Below are 8,729 nucleotides of genomic sequence, written 5' to 3'. Positions count from 1 at the left end.
TCTAGAGGTTCAGAAAAAGAAATACTCTCAAGTACACAGCATGGCGGAAGGTTAGCTGAAAGGCCTTGAGAACTGAGTGATTAATATTTTTATTTTATTAAAGAATGTATATACACTTTAAAAAACAGGAGCAGAGGGTTGCCATGGGTTATGTGATTAAATGAAGTATTGGCACAGTTCTTAGACACAACAAGTACAGACCTCAGACAACGTAAGGGAAACCGGGTTTTCTTTTTGCACCTGTAGGATTTGTGAGTTACCGACTGTCCTTTGAAGTATGGATCTAGAAGACCTTTGGAAGAAACATCGCCGCCTCCATTCTGTGTCTTTTGCACGAAAAGATGCAAATTACCGGTATGAGCTTATCTTTAACACTTTAGGCAGTTGAACCTTTTAAAATGGAAACAGCATCTGTAATTCAGAAAAAGAGAGGCTTGCTTTCTCCCTTTCTGAAATAACTCTACCTTATAATCCTCTGGAAAGGCTTCAAGCAATATGTTTCACCCTCATCGCATTTCATAAACAAATAAACTAACACAGAAGAAAGCACCTGAGCGGGATTGTGGTTTTCCTCCACACCTCAGAGACGGGAAATTCAGCTCCAGGTGACACCCTGCCTTTCACGGCAGCCTGTTTTGTTTTGATAGCAACGCCAGTTAGCTGAAAGCCCAACTTCCTGCCAGAAGTCGACGCAGGTCACGCTTCTGCTGTAGGATTTGCATGATTTATTTCTGTTTCGTATTCCTTTTGCATCCCTGATACATTGTTGGGGATTGCAAGGGTCTTATTCACCCCCCTGAAGTCACTGAGGTGATTTCCCTATCACACGTTCCACTTGTGTAATCTGATTTTTTTTTCCCCCATCTCACATGCCTTAACAAGATCCCTGAAGTGAAAAACACGACCAAGGTTTTCTTCTGCTATGAGACGCAGCGCATGTTTGATGGGAGAGAATGGTTTGTCTCTTTGCAGTCTAGAAACTCATTAATCTGAAAGCTAATAGGAAGGATATTTTCCTTTTCACAGCAATGGCAGAAACAGCCTCTTGCACTTAAACCGGCATGGGCTGGAGTGGCCATAGCCGTTTCTTGTTTTGTCCAGGAGTTAGCATTTGTGGTCCAGATTTTTTGCTTTAATAATATTTGCCTTTGCTAGGAATATTGGGATTTCTCTTCGCAAGCGCTTCACTAACAACTTCAAGCAAGCAGGAGACTATAGTGTCATTTCAGCTTCTTTGTCCAGAACCAGTTACCTTTTCTGTTGTTGCACCGTTGTAAAGCTTATAACCACAACCGGACATCTCATGCCCTTTTTCTGCTCTTATTTCTTGTCCAGGAAGATCTACTGATATCCCTGAGAACGGACTCATTTTCTGTTTCACGTCTGCTTCCACGGCCTCACGCGGGCAGCCCTTTGGTAAGGCAACGCCAAGTATGGTTATTCAGCATGGCTACGGGTGTACTGTGGAGAGTCTGTGAAAGACAGATGTGTCTAAGTCCATCCCCTTCCTCCCCGCGTTTTTATTCTCCTTCCCTCCCTCTTTTCTGCCCCAGGTCACCACAGTAAAATGCAGCACAATAAAATGTAACGACAGTGCTTCTTAAGGCAGTCTAAGTAGGAAGCCGGGTTTTTCCCCTGGTATCTTTTAGCCAGGAGGTATAGGAAAGACCGCTAAGGCAGCAGTACCTAGGCACGAAACATCCTTCTCCCAGGTACCCACTCCGAGTTTCACGCCCCACCGTCTCTTCTGATAAACAACAACAGCGTAAGCAGTTCCCAGACCTGGTGTTGCAGGGACTGCAGGCATTTATGCAGCAAGAGAAAGGCGGGTGGCCCTCCTAGCGATGCTGCAGCCTCTCTGTGAGGTCAGGCGGGTCCACAGTTCCACCTGGAGGCCACATCTCATAGAGCAGCCTCTTCTCACAGAGAGCAGTCAGAGCCTGCTCTTCATGATATTAAGAGACGGTTCCACACCAAATCCAAAACCCGTACGTCTAGCCCTGCGCTTCTCATGCACACCAAAATCATTCCATTACTTACGTACAAGAACGTTGTGCTTTCACCCTGGAAGCTACCGCTGCATTGCGACTGAAGTTGTTCCGTGCCGTTATCCCTAGCTGTAATCGCATAGTAGTTTTATGAGATAGGATCAAAAGGTCACTGACGGGAGGCTTGATTGATACATGCTGTGCCATACTTATATTATACATGAAGAGTTTTAGAGGACAAGGAGAACTGTTTACTCTTGATATGCAACTCAGCTCTTTCAGGTGGAAGTTTTCACCTGCCTGATTCGCTTCAGCCCAGGTCCCAAAGCAGCTCTGTGGGACTCAGACCACCCTTCTCTCCTACAAAAAGTGGCCATTGCTTAGTCCTGCTGCCCGTTTCTAACCGTTTCTCCTTCTACATAAGTCATTTCTCTCCTCTCTGGAGGAATCTTTGGTAATGGACATTGTTTATGTGCTCCAGGTAGCGAGAACATCCCTACCACCTGAGTCCCTGGCATCCTAGCAGGTCCCGAGCCACAGCTTTTGCCAACAAAAGCTGTGTTAACCCTTCCCCAATATGTTAGGTGGAGTTCTTTGTTTTCTGTTCTTCTAACCCGCCTGGTAAAAGCATCAACTTACTGGTCTGTAGTTTTCCGTACATCCACAAGACTTATCTTTATAACAGGGCCATTTTCAAGTCCGGTACCAAGGCAGGTATAAATGAGAGGTTTGGCATCTGCTATGTTGTATCTCCACATGTAGCATGCTACAGCTGGTACTCTTTTCACCTCATCTGCCATTGACCATTCCTTAAACCTTGGAAGCTACCTTCCCTGTTGTAACAGCCTCTCCTTAACACTTAAATTACATGGGCCCTTAAAACAAATTCCCAACGAAAATTTAACAGGGTTTTTCAGCACTCCCGAGTCAATAGAGCCTTCTCCCAAACGGCAACTCCCCCGCACAAATGCTGACAGCTCTAGCAGCCCGTCCACCAGTGGGAGAACAGCAGTATTTCAGCTCCGCCAAGTTCAAGACCAGCTGTTATGGAACGGACTGGCGCCCGCAGGGCTGCGCTGCCGGGCAGTGCCTGCGCTCCCCTGCAGCCCAACCATCCCACACAGGGCAGGCAGGGATGGGCCGTTTCCCTGGGGTGTGGTTTTGTTGACTTCAGTTCAATATAATTACTAGTATTAGTGTTTATATTGGAACAGTGGGGGTTTTCCATTCTTTAGAGATCAGGACAAAGACCAACAAGTGCATAATCAGAAACATTTATAGTCTAAAGAGTCAAGAAAAGGTAAAGTACTAAGGAACAAGCTCAGTGTAAGATAAGCAGTTGGCATGTCAAATAACTTTCATTAGTGTATCCTCTTCATATACACCATTTGACTGCAACAGCATTCGCTCAGTTTGTGTACCAGGGAAGGCTTGCAATAACACGTTTTTCTGGAAACAGAGTTAGTAGAAAACAGAGCTAAATAAAACCAGAAGAAAATCAGAAGAAAAAGTGATTTCTGCCAGCTCTTACTTGTCTGTCTTGATGATATCTTGTCTATCTTGATGACAGAGAAGGTAAGAGAGCCAGCAGAAATTATTTTTACCTTTATAAGAACTTCTGACAAAATCCAAGAGCCATTTAGGTTTTGTTTCAGCTGGTGTATTAAATACAAAGGTATACATCTTAAAAAACAAATTTCAAGTTACACAATTTTAGTTCCTAACGTCAGTGTTTGAAGAAATACCAAATTAATTGAAAAAATTACTCCACTTCCTGTAATATTTTAACAGCATACGATGAAAATTATTTTTGCTCCACCGAGGCCCTGGCAGCTCATAAAAATGAAGTGCTGCAGCAACACATGCAATTGGGCCAGAGAGACAAGATCCCGGATACAAACAACATGAGGACTGGAGTGTCTTAGCTCAGCCGTTTTTAACTACAGTTGCTATTATGTTTGCTCCAAGCACCCTGAGAGATGGAGCAGAGCAAGAGTAGCCGTGGCTCACCGTAGGTCTCTGGGGCACATCTTGCTGCAGAAGCCAGCAGGGGCCAGTGCAAGCTCACCGCGTTGGGCTGCAGACTACCTGCAGCCTCGGCCCAGCTGGCTCTGGCAAGCACCCTACCCCACTACTTCCCTGGCAGCAGTTTACCTGCTCAGCACACCCCTTACACATCTCCCCTGCTAAACATTTCCCCTGGTACCTTAGCAAGGCAAGCTGAGCAGAGCCAGAGGCTGCAGCCACACTGAAGCAAGAGTGCAAGTACCAGATGAAGTCAGATGAAACAGGACCAATGTAAAAGCAAGAAATCAAATCCCCACGTCAAAACCAGATCATCCAGTGACTGCCCATCAAGTCTAGAGTGACAAAAAAGCAATTCAGTCTGCAAAACAGGATCAGTAGGGTTCACAACCAGGCATAGATGTGTCTACCACTGAGACAGACACCAACAGCCTTACAACGCAGCTCAAAAAAAGAGGAGCTACTCCAGCCTGAGCTTAAATAGGACCATGGGCCCATGGGCGAGGGTCAGGGGGTGGGGAGGTGCCAGGTGAGGCAAATCAGTATCATTAAGGTGAATTGGTGCCCTCGGAGTGCAGACAATGAAAGAGATCTTGCTTTTCATTTTGCAGCATGGAGTTATGCATGTGTCATTGCCGTATGAAGTGCGATACGCTGGGAAGAAGCATATCCTGCACCTAGCAGGGCCTTGCCCATTGGTGTGGGGCAGAGGAAGCAGCAGGATCCAACCCCAGAAGATTGTCACCTTTGATGAAATTTCAGGTAACACAGGCAGCTGTCCGTGAACAGCAGAGACAACACTGTCGCTCTTTGAAAAACATTGTCATTTAAGTGCAAATCCCTGGTGTTATATGTCAGGAGAGTGGTGCCAGGCTTGAACATTCACATCAATCTTGTAAAAATGGTCATTGATCTGAGAGTCTTCAATTTCCGGGTATTTCGGTATTTCGCTAGATGTTCTGTAACTTTTCATGAAGGTGTCTGAAATTCTGAAATTTATTGCCGTAAATGAAGGCTTGAGAATTCAGTGCCAGCTCTTGCAGCGCTGAGGTACTACGGAAGCGCACAGGGGCCAAATCTACGCAGGGATCTACACAGATAGCGGGTGCTGTGGGAGAGGAGCGTCCAGCTCCCTCTCCATATCCCTGCAGTAATAGCTGGACATTTCCCGCTGAGATGCGGTTCCCGTTTCTGCAATACCTTTGCATAAAATTTGGCGCCTGAAATTGTTTCCATTCCTGCACCTGTTAGAACCTGTGCTCTCGGCACAGACCTGGGCAAGCATACCATCCAACTTACGGTCCTAAAGACACTCCTGTTTCTCTACAGCTTTTTAGCTGATGGAACATCATCTCGTTGGAGACGGCCTCTGTCACTCAGCAGCCCATGGTTTCCTGTGGTGAGGATTGCTTCCTGCAAGCGTGGTACCTTTCCCCTGCGCGGCGTGCGCCGTGGAAGCTGGGATCACACCGTCCCAGAGGCTGAATTTGCATTTCCAGTGGGCAGCTCGTTCAGATTCTTCACTTGTAAGGACATGTGTACCGGCTAGAAGCGAGGTATCGCCCGCAGGGCTGAGAATGACAGTTTCAGATGGATCAAATTCCAGACTGGAAGACACACCCTCTGAACAACTGCCCAGGGAAGAGTCTTTCCAGAATTTCGGCATCTCCTGAACAGCTATTGACTTGTTTATGTTGCCTTACACAGGAACACGCAGAGCTCACAGCCCAAATCAGGCAGTGATTTTATATACCACTGTGTTCCACGTGCCTCCATTCTCGTCTGCTTTTGTTTTTCCAAAGCGCTTCTAGACCAGAAAGACATTCAGATGTCCTCAACGATGAGATCAGATCTTAGCCTGGTTAATTCCCACGAAACCTAGCGTAGGTTGTAAATGTGTTAGCCAAGCACGGAGAGAAGAGTTAGCCCGTCAAAGTTAGAGACGCTATTGTTTCATCCAGCGCCACTGAAATGCCACCGCCTCTGCCATCGAGCTGACGCGTAACTGCCACCCATGGCACGCAGCGCTCGCTCTGCTCTAGGACCCTACTCACGAGAGCTTGGGCCTTGCATAGCTGAACGAGAAGAAAAATGTGGTCCACGCAATCAGACATTCAGGAGAAGAATATGAATATGACACAGTAAGTATATAAATGTATTTACTCTTGGTAAAATACGCTAGACAGCTGAATGCCGAAAGGGGTTATTTGATATTGTAATAGCAAAGCAGCGTCATGGCAGGACGGGAGCGATCCAGGGCAAGCAGTTGCAGGGTCTATGGGGTGATTTTCAACAAGGAGACCGAGCAGAGTTGAGGAGCGTCTCAGTGTCAGAGGGTGAGCTTTCTTAGAGAGAACTGAGGAGTCACGGAGGTCTCGTCAAACGGCCAAACCCAAGGCAGAACCTCAGCGGGTCAGCCCAATCTGTGGGCTTTGCACTTTCTCCTTCGCAGCGCTCTCTGTGCTTGTGTGAGATTTTCAAGAGCAAATTAATGAATAAATGCTACGGATGCTAATAGATCATCTGCTCTGCTGTCTGTTTAGATATCTAATGCAGTACAAAAATTAAAAAGTCAGTTCTCTCTCTGAACAATTTTTATGATGCGCATCAGGGATGTTACTTGCTTACGCAGTCAATATTCACTGTGGAAATGTTTTTAAGTCTCAGATGTCGCCGTTTTTACGCTAGCTTCCCAGCAGTTTGATGTATCACTCAAGTTATTTGTGCTTAGCAGCATACAATGAAGAACTGTATGCCACGGAGAGACGCTGGGACACAATGTGAAGAATGTCTGCACCGCGTAGCGGCTGTGAGCGAAGGAGCGTGGGCTGCTCACGCACAGAGGCAGGCTGCAATTGCCACGCATTCCCCCCGTGCCCACCAGCTTCTGATTCCTCACTTCATAATCACAGAGCAAAAATGAGTGAGAAAACTGTTTCTCACGCTACTCCTTTTCAGCCTGAACACTTTTATTGCACAAAGAGTTACGTCTGTAAGGATAACTGAAACTTATTTCAGTGTGCTTTCCTGCAGTGACAAACTATGTCCTCATCTGTACAGGAGAAGCTCTGGTGTGTGATGGCTCTTTAAGGAAATCTGATTTTCTTCTAGAACGGATGCTAGGATAAACGAGGTGGCATAAGCGCGCGTGTGCTCCTCATACTGTTTATCTGGGCATCTGATACGGGAAGACATTATAGGAGCTGAGCTCTTGCTAGGTGACTTGTGGTTCAGTCTCCTAGGTCCCCTAATGACGCTATGTACACTGAAAGGTTATTTTCCGTCGGTATTGACAGAGTGTCTTCGTTTTATGCCATCAGGAAACTTGCTCCAATACAGTCATGTAAAATATGGTGGAGATGTCACATAGTTTTGTATCACACATTCTTTACTAAAATTGCTTTATAATCTCGATCTCAGTAAAACATCTGCCGAATCCAGTTGCCATATCCCCTCTTGTCCTTACCATTTTCTTGAAGTTTGTCAATTCTAGCCACGCTGGCTAGCACGGGTCATCATTCTTCCTTAAAGTAACTGCCATTTACTGCCCCAGAGCAGAGTAGTGTGTGAAAAACTTGTACTTTCTGTTGGCGAGCGTGAAGAGAATGATACCTAGAAATCTGGGCTACTTTTTTTAACCACTAAAGTGTTTACCTAGACAACGGCAAGGTATTTACAGGAGCGCGCTTTAACCCATATCCAGCCTAGCATGAAGGTAATTTAACGTTAGGAGGTTTTTGCTTCGTAATGATGACTCAGCATCGATTGCTATGAAGCAGGAATATTTATCTTAGTTTAGTAGTACATTACACTGTATTTAGGCAGTACACTATGTAATAGTGACAGTCCTGAAGTGCAGTTTACTTCCAGCTTTTTTTTCAAATAGATCTTGCAGTTTACACACAAAAAAATTTGCTGCCGAGCTCTTCTCTGAATTTTGCCAGAGACTCGTGTGTGCTCAGAGCATCTCAGGATCCAGCACCGTGTAAATTTTCAGAGGATGAAAGTCTGAGGAAAAAGAGAGAATATCTCTGAGAGTCTGACCGGTAGGGTAGGGAACAGGGACAGCATGGAGTTCAGAGCCTCCCAGATCCCCCCGAGCTCAGTAACATGCAGGCACGTTCCACAGGGCTTAGGACAGTGCCGCAGACCATACGCTAGAGGTTCTTAATCATTGCATTACACAGTGCCGTGTGCTGCAGCAAAGTCAAGAAAACAATGTCTGATTTGCAGCGTTCATTAGAAAATAAACTCAGACTGATTACGGGTAGAGTTTTTTGGATAAGGTTCATGTATTTATAATGTGGCTCTAGGACTGATCTTCAGTGGAGCCGAGACATTTCCCGTTTCTTCACTGAGCGTGTGGAGAAAATACAGACTTGCGTACGTATGTCTGTGATGCAAAATATATTGGAATTCGAGTTATTGCTGAAGTTTGCTTTATGATTTAGGACATCTTCGGATGAGGAGAATGGGGAAAATTCGGGCACAATAACGAATAGTCATACAACGCTTTGCAAATCGAATCTTCCCATTTGTACACAATCTAAAGGCAAGCGTAGAAGTAACAGAAAAAAACCCTGGTTGTTTTGCAAGGGCAGTTCCAGCTGTAGCAGGTGAGCATGCCTTCACAGGAACGATGGTGAGAGCTTAAGTCAGAATTAAGGTCCGAAGCTTCCTCAAAACTCTAGTTTAGATCTGGTGTGACCCTTTGAT

At 45.7% G+C, this 8,729-nt stretch overlaps 1 protein-coding gene across 1 annotated transcript in view; it reads left to right on the top strand.

Moving 5' to 3' along the window:
- Positions 1-254: 254 nt before the first annotated feature.
- RASSF6 (Ras association domain family member 6) overlaps positions 255-8,729 on the top strand; it is a 31,916-nt gene continuing 23,441 nt past the window's right edge. The window contains exons 1-4 of the mRNA XM_087735679.1: positions 255-354; positions 1,336-1,416; positions 4,625-4,775; positions 5,343-6,154. The gene's annotated coding sequence lies outside the window, so the exon portion shown is untranslated. The remainder of the gene's footprint in view (positions 355-1,335; positions 1,417-4,624; positions 4,776-5,342; positions 6,155-8,729) is intronic.

This window comes from Nipponia nippon, unplaced genomic scaffold, assembly GCF_047370975.1.
Source record: "Nipponia nippon isolate SJK-2023a ecotype South Korea unplaced genomic scaffold, ASM4737097v1 scaffold_6, whole genome shotgun sequence".
Classification (NCBI taxonomy): Eukaryota; Metazoa; Chordata; class Aves; order Pelecaniformes; family Threskiornithidae; genus Nipponia; species Nipponia nippon.
Note: the sequence above shows the minus strand (reverse complement) of the source record. Positions and strands in the feature narration are given on the sequence as shown.